At 43.0% G+C, this 23,930-nt stretch overlaps 1 protein-coding gene across 12 annotated transcripts in view; it reads left to right on the top strand.

Moving 5' to 3' along the window:
• PSPH (phosphoserine phosphatase) overlaps positions 1-23,930 on the top strand; it is a 53,503-nt gene that overhangs the window by 18,804 nt on the left and 10,769 nt on the right. For 3 of the 12 annotated variants that reach the window (XM_025425709.3, XM_035718405.2, XM_049111038.1), the window contains exon 2: positions 18,262-18,316. The exons of 4 other annotated variants lie outside the window; for them this stretch is intronic. The gene's annotated coding sequence lies outside the window, so the exon portion shown is untranslated. Of the gene's footprint in view, positions 1-15,425; positions 15,581-15,634; positions 15,694-17,925; positions 18,317-23,930 lie in introns of those variants that run through there. 5 more of the 12 variants (XM_035718404.2, XM_049111037.1, XM_025425710.3 and 2 more) reach the window with 4 other exon arrangements.

Raw genomic sequence — 23,930 nt, 5'->3', positions numbered from 1 at the left:
ATAAGATACATAAACCATTAGCCAGCCTTATTAAAAAGAAGAGAGAGAAGACTCAAATTAATAAAATCATGAATGAGGGGATCCCTGGGTGGCGCAGCGGTTTAGTGCCTGCCTTTGGCCCAGGGCGTGATCCTGGAGACCCGGGATCGAATCCCACGTGGGGCTCCCAGTGCATGGAGCCTGCTTCTTCCTCTGCCTATGTCTCTGCCTCTCTCTCTCTCTCTGTGTGACTATCATAAATAAATAAAAAAATTAAAAAAAATTAAAAATAAAATCATGAATGAGAAAGGAGAGATCACTACCAACACCAAGGAAATACAAACGATTTTAAAAACATTATGAAGAGGTATACGCCAATAAATTAGGCAATCTAGAAGAAATGGATGCATTCCTGGAAAGCCACAAACTACCAAAACTGGAACAGGAAGAAATAGAAAACCTGAACAGGCCAATAACCAGGGAGGAAATTGAAGCAGTCATCAAAAACCTCCCAAGACACAAAAGTGTAGGGCCAGATGGCTTCCCAGGGTAATTCTATCAAACGTTTATTTATTTATTTATTTATTTATTTATTTATTTATTTTTTATGATAGTCACAGAGAGAGAAAGGGGGGCAGAGACACAGGCATAGGGAGAAGCAGGCTCCATGCACTGGGAGCCCGTTGTGGGATTCGATCCCGGGTCTCCAGGATCGCGCCCTGGGCCAAAGGCAGGCGCCAAACCACTGCGCCACCCAGGGATCCCCTATCAAACGTTTAAAGAAGAAATCATACCTATTCTCCTAAAGCTGTTTGGAAAGATAGAAAGAGATGGAGTACTTCCAAATTCGTTCTATGAGGCCAGCATCACCTTAATTCCAAAACCAGACAAAGACCCCACCAAAAAAGAGAATTACAGACCAATAGCCCTGATGAACATGGACGCAAAAATTCTCAACAAGATATTGGCCAATAGGATCCAAGAGTACATTAAGAAAATTATTCAAAAAAAAAAAAAAAAAGAAAATTATTCACCATGGCCAAATAGGATTTATCCTTGGGACACAAGGCTGGTTCAACACTCGTAAAACAATCCATGTGATTCAGCATATCAGCAAGAGAAAAACCAAGAACCATAGGATCCTCTCATTAGATGCAGAGAAAGCATTTGAGAAAATACAGCATCCATTCCTGATCAAAACTCTTCAGAGTGTAGGGATAGAGGGAACATTTCTCAACATCTTAAAAGCCATCTACGAAAAGCCCACAGCAAATATCATTCTCAATGGGGAAGCACTGGGAGCCTTTCCCCTAAGATCAGGAACAAGACACGGATGTCCACTCTCACCACTGCTATTCAACATAGTACTGGAAGTCCTAGCCTCAGCAATCAGACAACAAAAAGACATTAAAGGCATTCAAATTGGCAAAGAAGAAGTCAAACTCCCTCTTCGCTGATGACATGATACTCTACATAGAAAACCCAAAAGCCTCCACCCCAAGATTGCTAGAACTCATACAGCAATTTGGTAGCGTAGCAGGATACAAAATCAATGCCCAGAAGTCAGTGGCATTTCTATACACTAACAATGAGACTGAAGAAAGAGAAATTAAGGAGTCAATCCCATTTACAATTGCACCCAAAAGCATAAGATACCTAGGAATAAACCTAACCAAAGAGGTAAAGGATCTATACCCAGAAACTATAGAACACCTCTGAAAGAAATTGAGGAAGACACAAAGAGATGGAAAAATATTCCATGCTCATGGATTGGCAGAATTAATATTGTGAAAATGTCAATGTTACCCAGGGCAATTTACACGTTTAATGCAATCCCTATCAAAATACCATGGACTTTCTTCAGAGAGTTAGAACAAATTATTTTGAGATTTGTGTGGAATCAGAAAAGACCCCGAATAGCCAGGGGAATTTTAAAAAAGAAAACCATATCTGGGGGCATCACAATGCCAGATTTCAGGTTGTACTACAAAGCTGTGGTCATCAAGACAGTGTGGTACTGGCACAAAAACAGACACATAGATCAATGGAACAGACTAGAGAACCCAGAAGTGGACCCTCAACTTTATGGTCAACTAATATTCGATAAAGGAGGAAAGACTATCCATTGGAAGAAAGACAGTCTCTTCAATAAATGGTGCTGGGAAAATTGGACATCCACACGCAGAAGAATGAAACTAGACCACTTCCTTGAACCATACACAAAGATAAACTCAAAATGGATGAAAGATCTAAATGTGAGACAAGATTCCATCAAAATCCTAGAGGAGAACACAGGCAACACCCTTTTTGAACTCGGCCACAGTAACTTCTTGCAAGATACATCCACGAAGGCAAAAGAAATGAAAGCAAAAATGAACTATTGGGACTTCATCAAGATAAAAAGCTTTTGCACAGCAAAGGATACAGTCAACAAAACTAAAAGACAACCTACAGAATGGGAGAAGATATTTGCAAATGACGTATCAGATAATGGGCTAGTTTCCACGATCTATAAAGAACTTATTAAACTCAACAGCAACGAAACAAACAATCCAATCATGAAATGGGCAAAAGACATGAACAGAAATCTCACAGAGGAAGACATAGACATGGCCAACATGCACATGAGAAAATGCTCCGCATCACTTGCCATCAGGAAAATACAAATCCAAACCACAATGAGATACCACCTCACACCAGTGAGAATGGGGAAAATTAACAAGGCAGGAAACCACAAATTTTCGAGAGGATGCGGAGAAAAGGGAACCCTCCTGCACTGTTGGTGGGAATGTGAACTGGTGCAGCCACTCTGGAAAACTGTGGAGGTTCCTCAAAGAGTTAAAAATAGACCTGCCCTATGACCTAGCAATTGCACTGTTGGGGATTTACCCCAAAGATACAGATGCAATGAAACGCCGGGACACCTGCACCCCGATGTTTCTAGCAGCAATGGCCACAATAGCCAAACTGTGGAAGGAGCCTCGGTGTCCATCGAAAGATGAATGGATAAAGAAGATGTGGTTCATGTATACAATGGAATATTGCTCAGCCATTAGAAATGACAAATACCCACCATTTGCTTCAACCCACCAATAACTGGAGGGTATTATGCTGAGTTAAGTAAGTCAATCGGAGAAGGACAAACATTATATATTCTCATTCATTTGGGGAATATAAATAATAGTGAAAGGGAATATAAGGGAAGGGAGAAGAAATGTGTGGGACATATCAGGAAGGGAGACAGAACTTAAAGACTCCTAACTCTGGGAAACGAACTAGGGGTGGTGGAAGGGGAAGAGGGCGGGGGTTGGGGGTGAATGGGTGACGGGCACTGAGGGGGACACTTGACGGGATGAGCACTGGGTGTTATTCTGTATGTTGGTAAATTGAACACCAATAAAAAATAAATTTATTAAAAAAAAGATACAGCATAGGCAATATAGTCAGAGGTAGTGTAATAGCATTGTATGGTGACAGATGGTAGCTACATCTGTGGTGAGCATAACAAAACATATAGACTTGTTAAATCACTGTGTTGTACACCTGAGACTATTGTAACACTGCATGTCAACTATACTCAAATACAAAATTTTTAAATAAGGGGATCCCTGGGTGGCGCAGTGGTTTGGCGCCTGCCTTTGGCCCAGGGCACGATCCTGGAGACCCGGGATTGAATCCCACATCGGGCTCCCGGTGCATGGAGCCTGCTTCTCCCTCTGGCTGTGTCTCTGCCTCTCTCTTTCTCTCTCTCTCTCTGTGACTATCATAAATTAAAAAAAAAAAAAGACACAAAATTTTTAAATTAAATACTTTTTGTTTATTAAAAAATAAAAAAATAAAAACTTTCACATGAAAAAATAAATAAAAGAACAATTATAAAGATACTAGCTGGGCTTGAGAAAAGCATACAAGACACTAGAGAATCCCTTACTGTAGAGATTAAGAACTAAAATCTAGTCAGGTCAAAATTTAAATTTTTATAACTATGAATTGCAGTCCCCAAAGGAGACTACAAAAATGAGGGTGAAATCTCAGGGTCCTAGGAGTGAGCCCCACAACAGGTTCACTATTAAGCGGAGTCTGTTTCTCCTGCTGCCTCTGCCCCTCCTCCTGCTGTGCCCTCTCTCTCTCTGTGTCTCCTGCTTGCTCTCTCCCTCTCTCTCAAAAGAAATGAATAAAATCTTTTTAAAAAAGGAACAATCTATAGACACAGCATCTTCATGGGTAGTGCAATGGCACTAAATTCAGATGCTTACTGGACTGAGCCACTCAGGTGCCCCTCTCTGTTCCTTTCTGATCTTTGTTACGTTTGGTCTTCTGCTTTAATATTTCTTGCAGAGCTGGTTTAGTGTTCCCAAGTTCCTTTGGTTTTTGTTTATCTTGGAAATTCCTTATTTCTCCTTCTATTCTGAATGGTATTCTTGCTGGATAAAGTATTTTTGGCTTCATATTTTTCCCATTTCGTACATTGAATATATCATGCCAGTGCTTTCTGTCCTGCCAGGTCTCTGTGGACAGGTATGCTGCCAGCCTTATGTGCCTACCCTTATAGGTTAAGGACCTCTTGTCTCAAGCTGTTTTCAGGATTTTTCCTTTATCTTTGTAATTTGCAAGTTTCAGTATATTATGGGTGTGTGTGTGTGTGTGTTTTAAAGATTTTATTTATTCATGAGAGACACAGAGAGAGGCAGAGACATAGGCAGAGGTAGAAGCCAGGCTCCCTGCAGAGAGCCTGATTCAGGACTCAGTCCCAGGACCCTGGGACCATGACCTGAGCCAAAGGTAGACACTCAACCACTGAGCCACCCAGGTGTCCCTTTATCATGGCACTGCCTTATCTTTGGTGATTTTGAGTGGAGTTCTCTGTGCTTCTTGGACTTGAGTGCCTATTTCCTTCCCTAGATTATGAAAGTTCTCAGCTATAATTTGTTCAAATAAACCTTTTTTTCCTGCTCTACTTCCTCTGGGATTCCTGTAATAGGGACATTATTTTGCTTTATGGCATCACTAAGTTCCCTAAGTCTACCTTCATGACTTAATAGTTTTCTTTCCCTCTTCTTTTCAACTTCATTATTTTCCATAATTTTATCACCCATATCACGGTTCACTCTTCTGCTTCTTTCACCCTCATTTTTGTAGTCTCCCCTGGGGACTGCAATTCATAGTTATAGAATTTTAAATTTTGACCTAACTAGATTTTAGTTCTTAATCTCTACAGTAAGGGATTCTCTAGTGTCTTGTATGCTTTTCTCAAGCCCAGCTAGTACCTTTATAATTGTTCTTTTTTTTTTTAATTTTTATTTATTTATGATAGTCACACACACACAGAGAGAGGCAGAGACACAGGCAGAGGGAGAAGCAGGCTCCATGCACCGGGAGCCCGACGTGGGATTCGATCCTGGGTCTCCAGGATCGTGCCCTGGGCCAAAGGCAGGCGCTAAACCGCTGCGCCACCCAGGGATCCCTATAATTGTTCTTTTAAATTTTAGTTCAGGGCAGCCCAGGTGGCTCAGCGGTTTAGTACCACCTTCAGCCCAGGGTCTGATCCTGGAAGACCTCGGATTGAGTCCCAGGGATCGAGTCCCACGTCGGGCTCCCTGCATGGAGCCTGCTTCTCCTTCTGCCTGTGTCTCTGCCTCTCTCTCTCTCTCTCTCTCTGGTTGCTCATGAAAAGGTAAATAAAATCTTTATAAATAAATAAATACATACATACATTCTAGTTAAGACATCTTACTTATAGCTGTATTGATTAACTCCCTGGTTGTGAGTACTACCTCCTATTCTTTCTTTTGGGGTAAATTTTTCCATCTAGTCATTTTGTCCATAAAGGAAAAGGTGATAGAAAAAGAAAAAACCAACAAAAACAACAACAAAGACAAATAAAACTAGATCTTGGGTGTGTTTTGGTCTGCTTGTTAAAAGGTACTAGACCTCCAATTAAGAAAGAATTGAAAAATAAGGAAATATCTGAAAAAATTTTACTAAAGGACTAAAGAATAAAAATACAAAGTATGCTGGATACCGTTTTCCCCTAGAGTTGAAGCTTGCAGCCTTCTATCAGTAAACTAGGTCGGAGAGATTGTGCTGGTCTTCCGGGGGAGGGACCACATGCGTCACGTGGACCTGCCCTGCCTGGTGAGCGGTACCTTCAGTGGGGAAGGAGGCGGGGTTCCGTGTAGGCAGCACTTTTGTCCGCCAGGTAGCGCTGTTTTGCTCCCTGGAGGCTTTGAGCACAGATGGGCGGGATGACTATGGCAGGGCCCAGGTCTCTAGCCCCAGAACTGAAAATATGCATCCCTGAGTCTTCAGTGAGCTCTCTCAAAAGAGCAATCAAGCACTCTTGTCTACCTGGTTTCTGTCAGAACTCTGTTCACCCTGCATGTGGCTGAGCGTTTTTATCTCAGGCATGCACTGAGTTTCACAACTCTAACTTTTAGGGACTCCTGGGGTGCAGACCCCCACTGTTCTCCCCGGGGCGGGGGGGGGGTGTCTCCCCAGCCTTCTGTCTTTTGCTGGAGCCACTCCACAAAGGTGGTCACAGGACTGTGCAGCAGTTCGCAGTTTACAGCAACACAGAGCAGGAGGCTGGTGCCTAGACTCACTGTCCTCAGTGGGCTTCTGGGCTTCTGTCCCTGGAAGCTGGTGGCACTCAGACACCACCGTGCTTTCTCCCCTGGAGATGCACAAACGGTGTTCCAAGCGGGGTTCCACCCCACTAAGCCACCCGGGCATATTTAGGCCAGGGACGTGTCATCTCCCCACCCCCCCAAACCCCCAGCTGACTTCTAAAGGTTCCCATGTTGTGCTCCACTGCTCTATAATACTTTGGGGCAGCCAAGCAGGCTCCCTCCCCACCGTACCTCAGCTCTATCACACCAGATTCAAGTCTCCACACCTCCTACATTCCAAAGTGGTCGCTTTTCTACCAGTAGACTTGTAGCTTTGTTTTCTCACACTTCAGATAGATTTTTCTGGTGTCCAGAAAGATTTGATAACTATCTAGTTGTATTCGAGCCACGAGTTGAACTTGGGGCCCCCATACTCCTCTGCCATCTTAACTCCTCTCCTGAAGAGGTCTTTACATCCACGAGAAGAACTTTATGGATCTCTAGATTGCATCTCTCACAACTCCCCCATTTCATTCTTCTGGGCCTGATTCAGACACCATTACCTTGGGAAACTGCTCTTACTTTCAAGGCTTCTAGAAGTGAAGACCACACTACGGTTCATCTTAATGGGATTAGTGTCCTGCAGATGTTGGAAAGATGGGGGAGGCCTTGGCATGGATCTCCTGCACTAGGTCCAGGAGCAGGAGGACCTGAAGGAGGCCCTTGGGGACAGCGAGCAGATGCAAGTTCAGCCACTGCCTTCCACCAACAAGGCGGGCAGGGAGCTGCTGATGGATCTTAAACTGTGTCTTTCTTTAAATCAAGTAGCTGTTATTTAGATATCTTTAAATACTTATTTTGTTCTCATGTTTTGGTTATTTGGGAAGCTCAACTGTCCTTATAGTGTGTCTCCCTTGCCTATTGTCTATAGCTATTGTTTTTGTTCTCTTTCATTATCTCATATTGTTGGCTTTGCTCATTTTTATCCTCTGTATTGGTAAGTGCGTTTTTCATAATATCAATTTTTATTTATGTTCTTTTTAGTTTCATCTTTATTGATTCCCCCCTTTGTTCTTTTTTATTTATTTTTTATTTTTATTTTTTAAAAATTCTCTTTATTGGAATTCAATTTGCCAACATATAGCATAACACCCACTGCTCATCCCATCAAGTGCCCCCCTCAGTGCCCATCACCCAGTAACCCCAACCCCCCGCCCACCTCCCTTTCCACCATCCCTTGTTCATTTCCCAGAGTTAGGAGTCTCTCATGTTCTGTCACCCTCTCTGATATTTCCCACTCATTTTCTCTCCTTTCCCCTTTATTCCCTTTCACTATTTTTTATATTCCCCAAATGAATGAGACCATATAATGTTTGTCCTTCTCCGATTGACTTATTTCACTCAGCATAATACCCTCCAGTTCTATCCATGTGGAAGTAATATGCTGACTTTTGTATGTTGACCATATATCCTATTATCCTGTGACCTTTTTAGTTGTAGGAGATTTTTTTTAAATCACTTGGGATTTTCTATGGAGATAATCATGTTATCTGAAAAAAAAAAAAGGACAATTTTTTGTTTTTGTTTTTGTTTTTTGCCTTATTACACTGCCTGGGACTTCCAATATAGTGTCGAATAGGAATGGTGATGAGAGAGGACATTCTTTCCTTATTCCCTATCTTAGGAATTAAGCATCCAGCCTTTTTTTTAAAAGATTTTATTTATTAATTCATGAGAGACACAGAGAGAGGGAGAGACGCAGAGACACAGGCAGAGGGAGAAGCAAGCTCCATGCAGGGAGCCTGATGTGGGACTTAATCCCGGGTCTCCAGGATCACACCCTAGGCCAAAGGCAGTGCTAAACTGCTGAACTACCCGGGTGGCCGTCATGCAGACTTTCTTAATTAAGTATGAGGATATCTTTATGTGTTTTTTTTTTAATTTTTATTTATTTACGATAGTCACACACACACACACACACACACACAAGGAGAGAGGCAGAGACCTAGGCAGAGGGAGAAGCAGGCTCCATGCACCGGGAGTCCGACGTGGGATTCCATCCCGGGTCTCCAGGATCGCGCCCTGGGCCAAAGGCAGGCGCTAAACCGCTGCGCCACCCAGGGATCCCGATATCTTTATGTTTTATGTAGATGCCTTTTTATCAGGATGAAGAAGTTTCCTTCTATGTGTAGTTTGCTGAGAGCTTTTATCATGAATGAATGTTGAATTTTGTCAAATGTTTTTTCTGCATCAATAAGATCATGTGTTTTTTCTTTATATTGTTAACATGGTGTTTTATATTGATTGATTTTCTAATGTTGAATCAGTCTTGCGTATTTGGAATAAATCCCACTTGGTCATGGTGTTTAGTTCTTTTTATTCGTTGCTGGATTTGATTTGCTAATTTTTTCTTGAGAACTTTTGTGCCTCAGTTCCTGAGATACCAATCTATGGCTCCCTTCCCTTCCCTTCCCTTCCCTTCCCTTCCCTTCCCTTCCCTTCCCTTCCCTTCCCTTCCCTTCCCTTCCCTTCCCTTCCCTCCCCTCCCCTCCCCTCCCCTCCCCTCCCCTCCCCTCTCCTCCCCTCCCCTCCCTTCCCCTCTCCTTTCCTCTCCTTTCCCTTCCCTCCCCTCTTTTCCTTTCCTTTCCTTTTCTTGCTTCACCTTTCCCTTTTTTAGTACTACCTTTGTCTAGTTTTGGTATAAGGGTAATACAGGCCTCATGAAATGAATTAGAAAGTATTTCTTCCTTTTCTATTTTCTAGAAGAGCGTGTGTAAAATAGATGTTAATTCTTCCTTAAATGTTTGATAGAATTCTCCAGTGAAGCCATCTTGGCCTGGAAATCTTTTTCAAAAGCTTATTTAAAAAATCTTGCAGATTAAATTTCTTTAATTAACATAGGAATATCTATGTTATATATTTTTCCTATTGGTTAAGTTTGGTAGTTTGTGATTTTCAAAGAAATTGGTCCATTTCATCAAAAATGTGTATAATATGTTCTGAGTATTTCCTTTCTATCCTTTTAGGGTCTATAAGGTCTACAGTGATATCTCCTGTTTCATTCCTACACTGGAAATTTGTGTCTTTTTCTGCTTCCCCCCTTTTTCTGTCAGTATTCTGTCAGTATTGCTAGTTGTCAATTATATTGATCTTTTCAAAGAACTAGCTTTTGGTTTTATAGATTTTCTCTATTTTTTTCTTTTCAATTTTAAAAAATGATTGATTGGTTGATTGATTGATTGATTCATGAGAGACACAGAGAGAGAGGCAGAGACACAGGCAGAGGGAGAAGCAGGCTCCCTGCAGGGGCCTCCTGTGGGACTTGATCCCGGGACTCCAGGATCACACTCTGAACTGAAGCCAGATACTCAACTCCTGAGCTACCCAGGCATCCCAAAAGTCTTAAGTTTTGATTGAATGTTGGGTATTTTGCACTGAATATTTTAGAGACTTAGTTTCCATTATTTTTTTCTAAAGAATGCTTACATTTGTTCTATCAGAAAGTTAAAATAATGGCTAATTGCCTTGTACTTGTGGTGTCTTATACTTTGTTAGGCCACCAGCTGGCCCGAGAGGGCTTCACAAGGCACCTGGGAGACACTCTGGAAGCTCAGCCACACTGGAAGCTCAGCCACGCTGGGCTAAACTCCCCAGGCTGAGCCCAAGACTTTTATATCTGTCCCCCTGTCCCCTCCTGACGTTTCAAGCAAACCCTTTGAAGACGTAGTCCCTTAGTTTTATCCTTAGCTCTCAGTTTTAAAGCAAATACTTTGTTTTGGGACATAATGTTTGCTCCTAAACCGGGGTCCTTCTGGGGTTATAGTGAAAAGCCTAGGATGTGTACAAATCCCTCTACTTTGACAAGATTCAAATGAGTAAACTCTGTTTACTCAGTGGTGCACAGCAGCTGAGATCTCTGTTCAGCTTTCTTTAGCCTTCCACCCACAAATAATAGAGGGCTCAACTGCACTGGCTTAAACAAACAGGATTTTTAAAAAGAAATCTAGAGATGGGTGGCTGTTGGTATTGGGAACCATGGTGCAATCATTTCTAGTTGGTTGCTGCCATTTTTGGGGTTTTTCTTCATGGTTGCAAGATGACCGCTGTACTTCCACTCATCTCATTAATATTAGAGGCTGGAGGAAATAGAAAGGGAGTAGGCCAGTAATGTTATTTTCTTCTCATATTAGGAGAGAAAAAAAGCCTTTCCAGCAATCTCCTCAGCATGTTTCTGTATGAATCCCACTAATCAAATCAGGAATGCATGGTCACCCTAAGTTGAACGAGATCTAGGAAGGTGGATTACAGGATTTCACAATTGGCTGAGACTAGTTAGCAACTTTATTTATTTAAAAATATTTTATTTATTTATTTGACAGAGAGCAAGAGTGATCGAGCGAGTGTACATTAGCAGAGGGACGGCAAGCAGGAGAGGGAGAAGCAGGCTCCCCACTGAGCAGAGAGCCTGACGTGGGGTTCAATCTCAGGACCCTGGGATCATGACCTGAGCTCAAGGCAGATGCTTAACTGACTGAGCTACCCAGGTGCCCCCAGTTACCAACTTTAGATAACTTTTTTGATAATCATTTGACTTAGCAATTTGAGGCATTTATTTATTGATTCATTTATTTTAGATTTTGTTTTACTTATTTTTTTATTGTGGTATAGGTGACATATAACCTATGTTTCAGGTATACAACATAATGATTTGATATTTGTATATATGGTGAAATGATCACAATAAGTCAATATCCATCACCATACATATTTACAATTTTTTTCTTAGGATGAGAACTACTCTCTTAGCAACTTTCAGATATGCAACACAGTATCATTAACTGCACAACCATGTTGTGCATTACAGTGAGATAATAAAAATATATATTTGTTCACCCTCGTTCTTGGCACAGAGCTCCAGAATTCTTGTTATTTCCTAAGTGATAAGAATACCAGGAGCATCTCTTGTTTTAATATTGGTTTTTGACTTCCGGTTTTTCTTTTTAAGATTTTATTTATTCATTCATGAGAGACACACACAGAGAGAGGCAGAGACATAGGCAGAGGGAGAAGCAGGCTCCCTGCAGAGACCCCAATGTGGGACTTGATCCCAGGACCCTGGGATCACACCTTGAGCTGAAGGCAGACGCTCAATCACTGAACCACCAGGCCTCCCTGACTTCTGTAGCTGAAACAGAGTTCCTAAAACCCTTATAATTTCCTGGGTGATAAGAGCATCTTGTGTTCTAATGGAGCAACTCTGAGTGGGCTTCTGGATGAGTTCTAATCACCAGAAAGACCAGTCCATGATTAGAAGCTTGGAATTTTCAGCCCTGCCTCCCATTCTCTTGAGAAGAGAGAGGGCTGTAAATGGAGTTAATGATTGATCATGCCTACACGATGAAAACTCCGTAAGATTCCAAAAGTATGGTGTTCAAAGAGCTTCCAGGTTGGTGAACACACCCTCCCTGGGGAAGGTGATATACCCCAATCTCATGGGGTCTGAAGCTCCTGTGCTTGGGACTCTCCCAGACTTCACCCTATATATCTCTTCATCTGGTTGTCCATCTGTACCCTTAGTAAGCTGGTAAATGTAAGTAAGTGTTTCTTGAGTTCTGTAAACCACTCTAGCAAATCAGTTAAACCTAAAGAGGGGGTCATTGGAACCTCTCCGATATATAGCCAATCGATCAGAAGCACAGATAATAACCTGAGTATCTGAAGATTGTGTGTTGGGGGGCAGTCTTGTGGGATTGGGCCCTTCATCTGTGGGATATCATGCTTTGAGAAGATAGTGTCAGAATTGAGTTAGGAGTATAGGATATAGGAACATCTGGTGTTGCAGAGAATTATTTGATGTGGGGTAAAACTACCACATCTGATGACCAGAAGTAAAGTGTTTTGTGTAAGTAGTAAAGGACAGCACAGGAAGAAAGAATTGGGTTTTGCTTCCTACATGGGAAGGAAAAAAACCTGAGTTTTCTCATTTTAATCATATACCTCTAACTTATTTATTTTATAACTGGAAATTTGTAATTTTTGGGCACCTTCACCTATTTCACCCTCTACCTACTCCTAAAGCGATTTAGTTTTAACTGATTCACAAATTATTACAAAAGTAATAAATGTTTTAAAACTAATCTCAACCAATATGAAACCAAATAAATTAGAAAGGTAAATTCTTCATTCTTTTTACTCCCCAGGATTAATTGCTTGCCAGAATTACTATTGACATGCACAGAGTTTTCTTCTTTCAGAAATGAGAATCAAACTGTATATATAGTTCTGGAGCCACTTCTTTCATAGGACATATCATAGGCATATTTCCATGGTGTGACTTATTTTGAATGTCAATATTTACATTAAGTTGTATTTTTCTTTAACTATATTCTTTTGTTTTTTTAATATTTAATTTATTTATTCATAGAGATAGAGAGAGGCAGAGACACAGGCAGAGGGAGAAGCAGGCATCATACAGAGAGCCTGACCTGGGACTCGATCCAGGGTCTCCAGGATCACGCCCTGGGCTGCAGGCGGCATTAAACCGCTGCGCCACCGGGGCTGCCCTTAACTATATTCTTTTGAAACATGATATTTCAGTGTGTTAGTATTTAATGTATTGATATACAAATATCACAAAAATATATATACACATACACATGGATATTAAAAAAATATCTGTATACTCACTGCCATTAAAGAACTCTATAATTTCTTCCCAGTCTCATTTTCTTTCCTGTATCCAGAAGTAACTACCATCCTCAATTTTATTTAAGTACCTTTTATGATATTAAATGATATTCTCTTTTTTTTAAGTTTCTGGTCAATGACTCTTTATATGTATACACTATTGTTGTGAACATTCTTATATGTGACTCCTGCTACTCATGTGTGAGTTTCTTCTGAGTGTATTCCTGAGGTGGAATCCCTGGGTTATAGAAAATGTGCATGTTCAGTGTTACTGAATGTTATATTGTTTTCTGGAGTGATTGTTCCAATTTACTCCATTTTAGAAGGCTATTTTATTAGCACTGAATTATTTTTAAAATGTACATGATCCTAATATAGTTAATCATCAGTCAATATGCTAGCTTATAAAAATGTGATCTATAGGAAACCTTTCAGGAACACTACTAGTATTACCTGTATTACTTTTTACTAACCAATTATGATGAAAACTTTGCAAATAATTTGCTACTGTTTTATTATCCTGCACTTTTATTTGATTCACATGTGCTATTTAACATTATTCCAGAAGAACAATGAAGCATATTATGATGTGTTTGTATAGTTATGCCTTGTCAGGGAAGATTACTTGGTGATTCTTAGATGTATCTGTGACCACCCATTAGCTTCCTCTGAACTTTTTTTTTTTTAATATGGTTTTTGTTTATAACCTGCCACCTTATGACCACAAGTGCTAGTACAGGTGTAATTGGGAGGTGGGTACAGAGGCCAGATTTTATTTAGTACAAATATTTTATTTGAAATCTGCTTCATATTAAACATCTTTGAAATATGAATTATAGCAGATATTAATTCTACTTTTTCACGTTATTGTACTTGGATTTCTTTTCCCTAGAAATACTAGAACATAAATTACCATTTATGTTCATATACAAGTATTTGGTGTTTAACATCTTGTTCTTTTATTTTTATTTTTTAAATTATTTATTTATTCATGAGAGACACAGAAAGAGAGGCAGAGACACAGGCAGAGGGAGAAGCAGGCTCCATGAGGTGGGACTCGATCCCCGGTGCCCAGGATAACACCCTGGGCTGCAGGCGGCGCTAAACCGCTGTGCCACCGGGGCTGCCCATCTTGTTTTTTTTATTATACTTCTTTCTAAATTACTACAAAATATAAACAGTTTCTTAACTAGATTGTTTTTTAGACTCCCGTATTTTGCTCTCCTCCCATTCGTGGTATCATTTTTTTACTTCACATTTTAAAACATCAAAATTCCTCCTGTCTGTTCTTCAGATCAGAACCGTCTTGGGCAGATCTGGGAGAAATTAAATCAGGTGTGTCCCAAACCTGCAACCATTTTCTTACAAATGACATCTGACAGTACTAACTTTCAAGGGCCCGCCTGGCGCAAGAGCAGCAGCGCTCTTACAATTCTGGACAGGATTGTGTTCTTGAGAGGTTCTGTAGCCAAAGGCAGGGATGCTCTGGCCAAGTGGGCTCTGCTCCAGCAGCTGCGACCCCTCTGCCCCAGGGACCACTTGGAGGGAGCCTGCAGAACTGTTGGCATCTGAGGTTTCAGGCCGTGTTTTAGGGAGGGGCCCCAGCCCAGCTCCAGCCAGCTGAGCCAGAGCTCCCCTTTATTTATTATAGTCCACTCAAAAGGAGCTTAGCAAGTGACTCCTAGACGAAAACTGGATGACAAGAAAAAAAAGAATGTAGATTCATTTGTCCACTCATGGTTTTCTGCATTTTAGTTGCCAATATAAGTAGGTTTGCTCTTTTAATTGCAGCATAGTTGACATGTAGTAGGAATATTAGCAGTTACTGAAATTCTCTTGGAGACCTCCATTCCTGCAAGAACAAGAGGTCCAACGCGGATTCAGAAAAGGTCCCTAAGGAGCTTTCGTTCGCGGCCACAGCAGCACAGAGCCCCCGGCCGCCCCCGCCGGCCCCTGCCCCGAGGGTGCGGGCGGGGAGCGCTTCCGCCCTCCTCCGCGCGGTGCGGGCGGGGTGCGCGCCCGGGGCCGCGGGGGCCGAGCCCCGCCGGGGGAGGGGCGGGCGGGCGGGGAGCCCCACCCCGGGGCGGGCCGGCTCACCCCAGCGCCGCGCCGCGCCGCCAGCCTGCTGAGCCCCGCGCGCCGATCCGCGGCTCCCGGGGTCTGCCTGGTACGCCCCGCGGGCCCGCACAGGTCACCGCCGCCCGGTCGGAGCGCCGCCAGCGGACGTGAAGCGGGAGGCGCGGCCGGGGGACGGGAGCCGGGAGCCGGGAGCCGCGGCGGCCCAGGAGGCAGCAGCCGGCGGCGGGGTGAGTCTGGGCATGTGTGTCTCCCTCCCTGTGCTCAGCTTTCTCCTCTGCCGCTCGGCCTCTTCCGCAGCCACGGCTTCGCACTTTGCCTGTGTTTTTATTAACCGGGATAGGTAAACAAAAAATGTCATGGGGTTTCGGGGTTTCTTTTCATCCATGTACTTTTGAAGAGGTGTCCCTTGCTTCATCCCCTTGCTGCCTGTTACCAAACAGCATGAATGAATGATGCAATCCTGCTCAGGGCAGTCAGGACAGGATTCGGAAAACCTCGGACATTAAGAGTTGCTGTGTCTGACTTTCTCATCTTTCCCATCAGAATTAGAATTTTATTTTTTATTTTTATTTATTTATTTAGTATATTTTTTATTGGAGTTCGATTTGCCAACATATAGTATAACCCAGTGCTCATCCCATCAAGTGCCCTCGTATTTATTTATTCATGAGAGATGCAGAGAAGAGGCAGAGAGATACAGGCAGAGGGAGAAGCAGGCGCCTCACAGGGAGCCCGACGCAGGGACTCGATCCCGGGACTCCAGGATCACCTCCTGGGCGGAAGGCAGATGCTCAACCACTGAGCCACCTAGGCGTCACCACCACCCCCCGCCCTTTTAAATTTGGTTAAATGATTTTTTAAAAATGTAATGAATTACTTTTTTATTTAAATTCAGTTTGCCATGGGACGCCTTGGTGGCTCCGCGGTTGAGCGTGGGCCTTCGCTCATTCTTCGGCGTGACCCCAGAATCCCGGATGGAGCCCCCCATCCGGCTCCCTGCGTGAAGCCTGCTCTCCCTTTGCCTGTGTCTCTGCTTCTCTCTCTCTCTCTCATGAGTAAATAAATAAATAATTACAAAAAATAAATTCAATTTGCCAACATATAGTATAACACTCAGTTCTCATTTCATCAAGTGCCCTCCCCAGTGCCCGTCACCGACTTACCCCATCCTCCCTCCACCTCCCTCTCTGCAACCCTTTGTTTGTTTCCCAGAGTTAGGAGTCTCTCTCATGGTTTATCTTCCTCTGTAATTTTTCCCACTCAGTTCTCCTCCTTTCCCTTATAATCCCTTTCACTATTTCTTATATTCCCCATTTGAGTGAAACCATAGGTTGATTGTCCTTCTCCGATTGACTTACTTTACTCAGCACAATACCGTCCAGTTCCATCCACGTGGAAGCTAATGGTGGGTATTTGTCGTTTCTGACGTCTGAGTAATATTCCATTGTGTATATAGACCACATCTTCTTTATCCATCTGTGGAAGGACACCGAGGCTCCTTCCACAGTTTGGCTGTTGTGGACATTGCTGCTGTGAACACTGGGGTGCAGGTGTCCCCGCGTTTCACTGCATCTGTATCTTTGGGGTAAATATCGAGTCATGCAATTGCTGGGTCATAGGGTAGCTCTATCTTTAACTTCTTGAGGAACCTCCACACAGTTTTCCAGAGTGGCTGTACCAGTTTGCATTCCCACCAACAATGCAAGAGGGTTCCCCTTTGGGAGAGGGAGGATCTTAAGCAGGCTCTATGCCCAGTGTGGAGCCCCATGCAGGGGGGGCTTGATCTCACCACCTTGAGATCTTGATTCTGAGCTGAAATCACGAGTCAGATGCTTAACTGACTGCACTACCCATGTGTCCCACAAGGGTATCTTGAGCAGAAGTTTTTCATCTTGATGAAATCATTCTATCATGTTTTCCTTATATTGTTCACGCTTTGGGGATTCTTAAAGAACGTTTTGCCTATCTCAAAGCTGTTATACTAGCTATCTATTGCTGTGTAATGAATTACCACCAAACTTAGCAACTTAAAACAACAAACATTTATTTTTTTCACAGTCACCATAGGGCAGCTACCAACGTGGGCAACTGCCCTTCCTTAGAGCAGTGGGCGAAGGCTGGGCCAAGATGGAAGCCATATTCCTTTCTTTGCTTTTGAGATTAACTCAAAAATTGGATGAAAGGGTATGCAACCCCTTTTGAGTTCAGTAAGGACTACATTTTAAACCTTCTGCATTATTTATTTCCATTCTGGATCCCTTCCTTTTCAACCTCTTCGCTTTTTCTTGCCTCATCTTCTTAACTATTTCTTTTACCTTTTTTTCTTCTGAGTTTTGGAACTTCTATTTACAGTTTTAATTATGAGGATTTTAATTCAAAATTGTTGGCTTTGTTCCCTTGATATTGGGCAACAGGACTCTTCTGTGACTGTTCTGGGCATGTTGGCGACTTTGTCTACTCGTTTTGAAGACAGCAGGATCTGTTTTGCAGAGTCTGCAATACACCTGAGTCAGCTCCTCTGTGTCTGCATTTTGTTCTCTCAGTAAATCCTCTTCCCCTTCCCTCTCCTTAGCATTCTGCTGATCAGGTGGAGGTGATTTCCTGTCCGATCTGAAGCTTTTGCAGAATTAAAGCCAGCAAAGAAGACGTGTTTATTCCTCTGCAGTGCTGAAAGGAGGCAGAAGTCAAACGTTTCGCAAGGGAAGCAGTCTTAGGGAACTTTGCATCTGACCCTTATTTTGTGCCAGTCCTACCAGTGGGCAGAAGGAGCTAGACTGTTCTTGTCTTTCTTGTGTCTGGACCTTGATGTCCATTTCCACCTCTCCTTCTGGCTCTTCCTCTTGCAGAACTCACAAGATCTCTCGTAAAGAGATTTGTGGTCAGAACTTTATGCTGCATTTTTATTCAGGAAAGAAGCAGGAAGAGAAGAGTCTCATTTCCTAGGAATCCAGCACTGGAGAGACGTGAGTCCGATTTATCTTTGTTGTTATTTAGCTGTGACCAGTTTTCTCTTCACTTGAATAAGATTGTCTGCTATAATGTATGTGGGATGCATAAAATCAGGTTCCCTAGAACAACTGTTCTTTTTTTAAATCATAAAATATATTATATTTTTTTTTAATTTTTTTTAATTTATTTATTTATGATAGTCACAGAGAGAGAGAGAGAGAGGCAGAGACACAGGCAGAGGGAGAAGCAGGCTCCATGCACCGGGAGCCCGACGTGGGATTCGATCCCGGGTCTCCAGGATCGCGCCCTGGGCCAAAGGCAGGCGCCAAACCGCTGCGCCACCCAGGGATCCCAATCATAAAATATATTATAAATGCATTGTGGGGGGAGCACCTGGAGGGCTCAGTGGATTAAGTATCTGCTCAAGTCCTGGGATCGCCCCATGTCAGGCTCTCTGCTCTGTGGGGAGCCTGCTTCTCCTTCTCCCTCTGCTGCTCCTCCTGCTTGTGGGCTCTCTCTCTCTCTCTGTCAAATAAATAAATAAAACCTTTAAAAAAAAATTAGTGCATTGGTCAGGAACGGTAGGCCTAGTTACCTTTGACTCTCCTCTGACCCAGAAGCTTGTCAAGCTGCCTTTGTGCAGTGCCCAGAGGGCCTGAAACAGACTCACCCCTCCTACCCAAGGTGACATCTGCCTAAGCCTACTAAGTTTTGTTCTCTTGCATGTGCTTGATCTCCACAACCTCTGTACCAGCTTATATATGTTTTTACACAAGTGAAGGTAAGAGGTCAATCCTAACAAAAGAGTAAGTTGGTGAAGGCGATTTTGGATGCCTCTTCTGAGACACATAGATGGAGAAGTTCAAAGAGAGTTTAGGTGAACAGGTTTTTTCCCTCCTATGCAAAATCAGATCTCCTAAGGCTGGCCCTGAAGGAAAATTTGCTTTTGTACTTTTGGAACTAGGGGTGAGGGGGGGTTATCAGCCTTTGCTTCTTTACCGTTTGGTCCTCTCTTTCCCCAAGACGGGCCAGCCGGGTGCCTGGTGGACGGGAGACCTGTTCTGACCCACAGAAGGGCAGTGCTTCAGTGGTCAGCATTGGGCCTCGGAGCTGCCTTGTCAAAGCACATACCCTTCCACCAGGGTCTTTTCCACTCCCAGTCCTGTCCCCCTCGCAGGGCCAGATGCAAGGGATCCAGAGTCTATTCTCTAGCAATGATTTTTGTGTGTGTGGTCTCCTAATGTACACAATTTACTTTTTTTTTTTTCACAATTTACTTTGAAGCACCTGAACTTATTTATTTTTTTTATTGGAGTTCAATTTGCCAACATATAGCATAACACCCAGTGCTCATCCCATCAAGTGAAGCACCTGAACTTAGCAGACTTTTTCCCCCTGGTAGCCAAGAGGATTTTGACTGTGAATTCTGAGTGACATGAACAAGGAGACAGTGCATGCTTCACAGTGCATGCTGGGAAAGGCTGACGCAAGCTGAGGCCACTTTTTTTTTTTTCACAATTTACTTTGAAGCACCTGAACTTATTTATTTTTTTTATTGGAGTTCAATTTGCCAACATATAGCATAACACCCAGTGCTCATCCCATCAAGTGAAGCACCTGAACTTAGCAGACTTTTTCCCCCTGGTAGCCAAGAGGATTTTGACTGTGAATTCTGAGTGACATGAACAAGGAGACAGTGCATGCTTCACAGTGCATGCTGGGAAAAGCTGACACAAGCTGAGGCCACTTGTTCTGAAGTCTGAGCAGGGAGCTGAAAGCTGCGTGACCCTTGGGGTGGAGGGCATTTCCCCTGACCTGAGTGTTGTGTGGACAAGTTTAAGGGTCGAAATCCATAATCCAGCTCTGTCTCCTTGGGAGGGTGTGGAGAAAGAATCAGCCTTCCTAGTAAATTCATTGCAATGTTTGTCTCCAACATCCTATTTTCTCTGCCTTTGGTACCAGAGTGCCACCCAGAAGGCAGGGGTCAGTGATTCTGAGTCACAGGTCAGGACTAGTGTCCATCGGGGGGTCTGGAAATCCGTCCTCACTGCATTTGAGGAAATGTGTGTTTCCTTGCGTATTTGAGGCTGATGGTCTGCTTGAAGCTACTGCTGTTGTCAGTGGTTGGGGAGAGCCTCAGGTCACTGGCTTCTCAGACATGGACAGTCTGAACTTGTCTGAACATGGACAGTCTGAACATGGACAGACATGGACTTGTCTGAACCCCTCAGTGAGACTGGCAGCCTCTTGGAGACAGTGCCTGTGCTGAACTTCTCCAGCCTTAAGCTGGGCACAGGGTGGCAGTGTGCACTGGCTTTGGCCTTAGAAGGTTTGAGGCTTTAGGAGCCTGTCAGTTATTTATTTATTTATTTATTTATTTATTTATTTATTTATTTATTTATATTTTTAAAATTTTTATTGGAGTTCAATTTGCCAATATATAGCATATCACCCAGTGCTCATCCCGTCAAGTGCCCCCCTCAGTGCCCGTTACCCAGTCACCTCCAACCCCTGCCCACCTCCCTTTCCACTACCCCTTGTTGTATCTCTCATGTTTTGTCACCCTCACTGATATTTTCACTCATTTTCTCTCCTTTCCCCAATATTCCCTTTCACTATTTTTTATATTCCCCGTTTGAGTGAAACTATATAATGATTGTCCTTCTCCGATTGACTTACTTCACTCAGCATAATACCCTCCAGTTCCATCCACGTTGAAGCAAATGGTGGGTATTCGTCCTTTCTGGTGGCTGAGTAATTGTATACATAGACCACATCTTCTTTATCCATTCATCTTTTGATGGACACCAAAGGAGCCTGTCCGTTATTCTCCTAAGTGCCCACTCTGAGTTACATTGTACTGCCTCATGCACAGCCTTTAGCCTGTCCCATTGATCTCATTTTAGCTCTTCTTACATATTTGTCTGTTCGTGGCTTTCTTTCTATTTACATGATTCATTCTCTATGCTCAGTGGGGTTGCATTGCACCAAGCATTGCTTCTCCACCGATAGACCGCTGTCTTTTTTTTCTTTTTTTTAAGATTTTATTTATTTATGAGAGACACAGAGGCAGAGACACAGGCAGAGGTAGAAGCAGGTTCTATGTGGGGAACCCTATACGGGACTCGATCCTAGGACCCTGGGATCACGCCCTGAGCTGAAGGCAGATGTGTAACCACTTAGCTACCCAGGTGTCCCTAGACCCCTGTCTTTTAGGCTTGTGGAGCGAGCCTGCCTAGCCATGTGTTATGAGTTTGGATTGATTTCCTCTAGTCCAGAGCCCAGTAGGTAGTTACTGAGCCACAGACAGGGTAGGGTAGCAAGCTATTTGGTGTTCCCCAGCTTGTTGGAAACTTGATTTATGAAACCTGTTTCTATCTGCTGGTCTCCCAAAGAATGTGCAGACTTTCTTCTTTCACTGTTAATGAATGATAACCCATTGTGTTGTCCAGCTAGCAGAACTTTGGTCTGAGTTCTTGATGAAAATGTTTGACATTTCCTGAGTCCGCATAGGTTTTTTAAAAAAATTTATTTATTTATTCATGAGAGACACACACACACACAGAGAGGCAGATACACAGGCAGAGGGAGAAGCAGGCTCCATGCAGGGAACCTGATGTGGGATTTGATCCCAGGACCCCAGGATCATGGCCCTGAGCAAAAGACAGATGCTCAACCATGGAGCCACCCAGGCATCCCTGATTAATTAATTCTAATTAATTATTTGAAGGGGTGGGAAGGAAATAAAACAGTATCAGGAAGGTTATTTAATCTTCATCTTGAAGAATAAATAGGAATTTGTCCACTAGGTATGAGGGATTAGGTGATTTTAGGCAGAGGGAACAGCATTTGCAAAAGCACAGAGGTTTAAAAAACCATGACAGGGGCAGCCGGGGTGGCTCCATGGTTTAGCGCTGCCTTCAGCCCAGGGCGTGATCGTGGAGACCCAGGATCAAGTCCCACGTTGGGCTCCCTGCATGGAGCCTGCTTCTCCCTCTGCCTGTGTCTCTGCCTCTCTCTCTGTGTCTCTCATGAATAAATAAATAAACTCTTCTTTAAAAAATTAAAAAATAAAAAACTATGACATATTTAGAGAAGAAGACATCCTGTGTATATCTTGAGCATAAGTGTTGTGTGTGTGTGTGTGTGTGTGTGTGTGTGTGTGTTGGAGAAGAGCAATGAGTGATAGATTGGTGAAATAGATAGGATCCAAATCATGAAGAGCATAAACTAATTGAATAACGGAGACATTATGTTAATCGATATGCTGATAATGGGGAATGGATTTGCAAGGGCATTGTTAAGTCTGATATGATTAAGTCTTAATGTGATTTGATTCTGGAATCCTCAGAAGCCAGACATGAATACAGGCAGGTACAGGAGTATATTTAAAATTAAAATGTAAAATTAAAATGTAATGGCCATGTTAAAAAACAGTCCTTACATTTTAGAAATATACACTGAAATATTTTGGATGAAATTATGTGATTTGATTCAAGATAATGAGAAAAGGTGGAGGTGTTTGGGTGTGATATTATGATTTATTTTATTTATTTATTTATTTGTAAATTTTTATTATTTTTTAAATATTTATTTTTATTTATTTATGATAGACATAGAGAGAGAGAGAGAGAGAGAGGCAGAGACAGGCAGAGGGAGAAGCAGGCTCCATGCAGGGAGTCCGACATGGGACTCGATCCCGGTTCTCCAGGATCACACCCCCGGCTGCAGGCGGCGCTAAAGCGCTGCGCCACTGGGGCTGCCCTATGATTTATAATAAGAAACATATTTAGGCATCTCTGGCACAAAGCTCTTAAAACCCTTGGAACTTCCTGTGATGAGAGTGATAAAGGTGTTCTTATGTCAGTGAGGTGACTTTTGGACTGTATGCACCTAACGATGGAGCTATCTGCCAGTGGAACTGACCTTGGTGACTAGAGGATTGGAATATTTAGTCTTATATCCCTGACCTCTGGAGAGCAGAGAGGGGTTGGTGATCTAGCCAGTCACCAATGGCCAATGATTTAATCAGTCATGCCTTTGTGATGACTAAAAACCCAAAAGACAGGGTTTGGAGAGCTCCCATGTTGGGTTGGTGAACACATGGAGGTGCGGAAGAATGGTAGGCTCAGGGAGGGTATGGAAGCTCTGTGCTTCTTCCGACATAACTTGACCTGTGTGTCTCTTCCATCTGACAAGTAAAACATGTCTCTGAGTTCTATGAACCATTCTAGCAAATCAGTCAAACCCAAGGAGGAAGTTGTTGGTGCCTTTGCTCAATATAGCTAATTGATCAGAAGCTCAGGTGACAACCTGGACTTGGCACTGGGTCTTTTTTTTTTTTTTTTTTTAAGATTTTATTTATTCATGAGAGACACAGAAAGAGAGGCAGAGACACAGGGAGAGGAAGAAGCAGGCTCCCTGCAGGGACTCAAACACAGGGTCCCGGGATCACGCCCTGAGCTGAAGGCAGGTGCTCAACCTCTGAGCCACCCAGGGTCCCTGACACGAGGGTCTTAAATGTGTGTGTGTGTGTGTGTGTGTGTGTGTGTGTGTGTTTGTGTGTGTGGTGGTGGTGGTGGTAGGGGGTTCAGTCTTGTGGAGCTTAACCTGTGGAATCTGGTACTA

This window comes from Canis lupus, chromosome 6 (assembly GCF_003254725.2).
Source record: "Canis lupus dingo isolate Sandy chromosome 6, ASM325472v2, whole genome shotgun sequence".
Lineage (NCBI taxonomy): Eukaryota > Metazoa > Chordata > Mammalia > Carnivora > Canidae > Canis > Canis lupus.
This window is presented reverse-complemented; position numbering and strand designations above follow the sequence as displayed.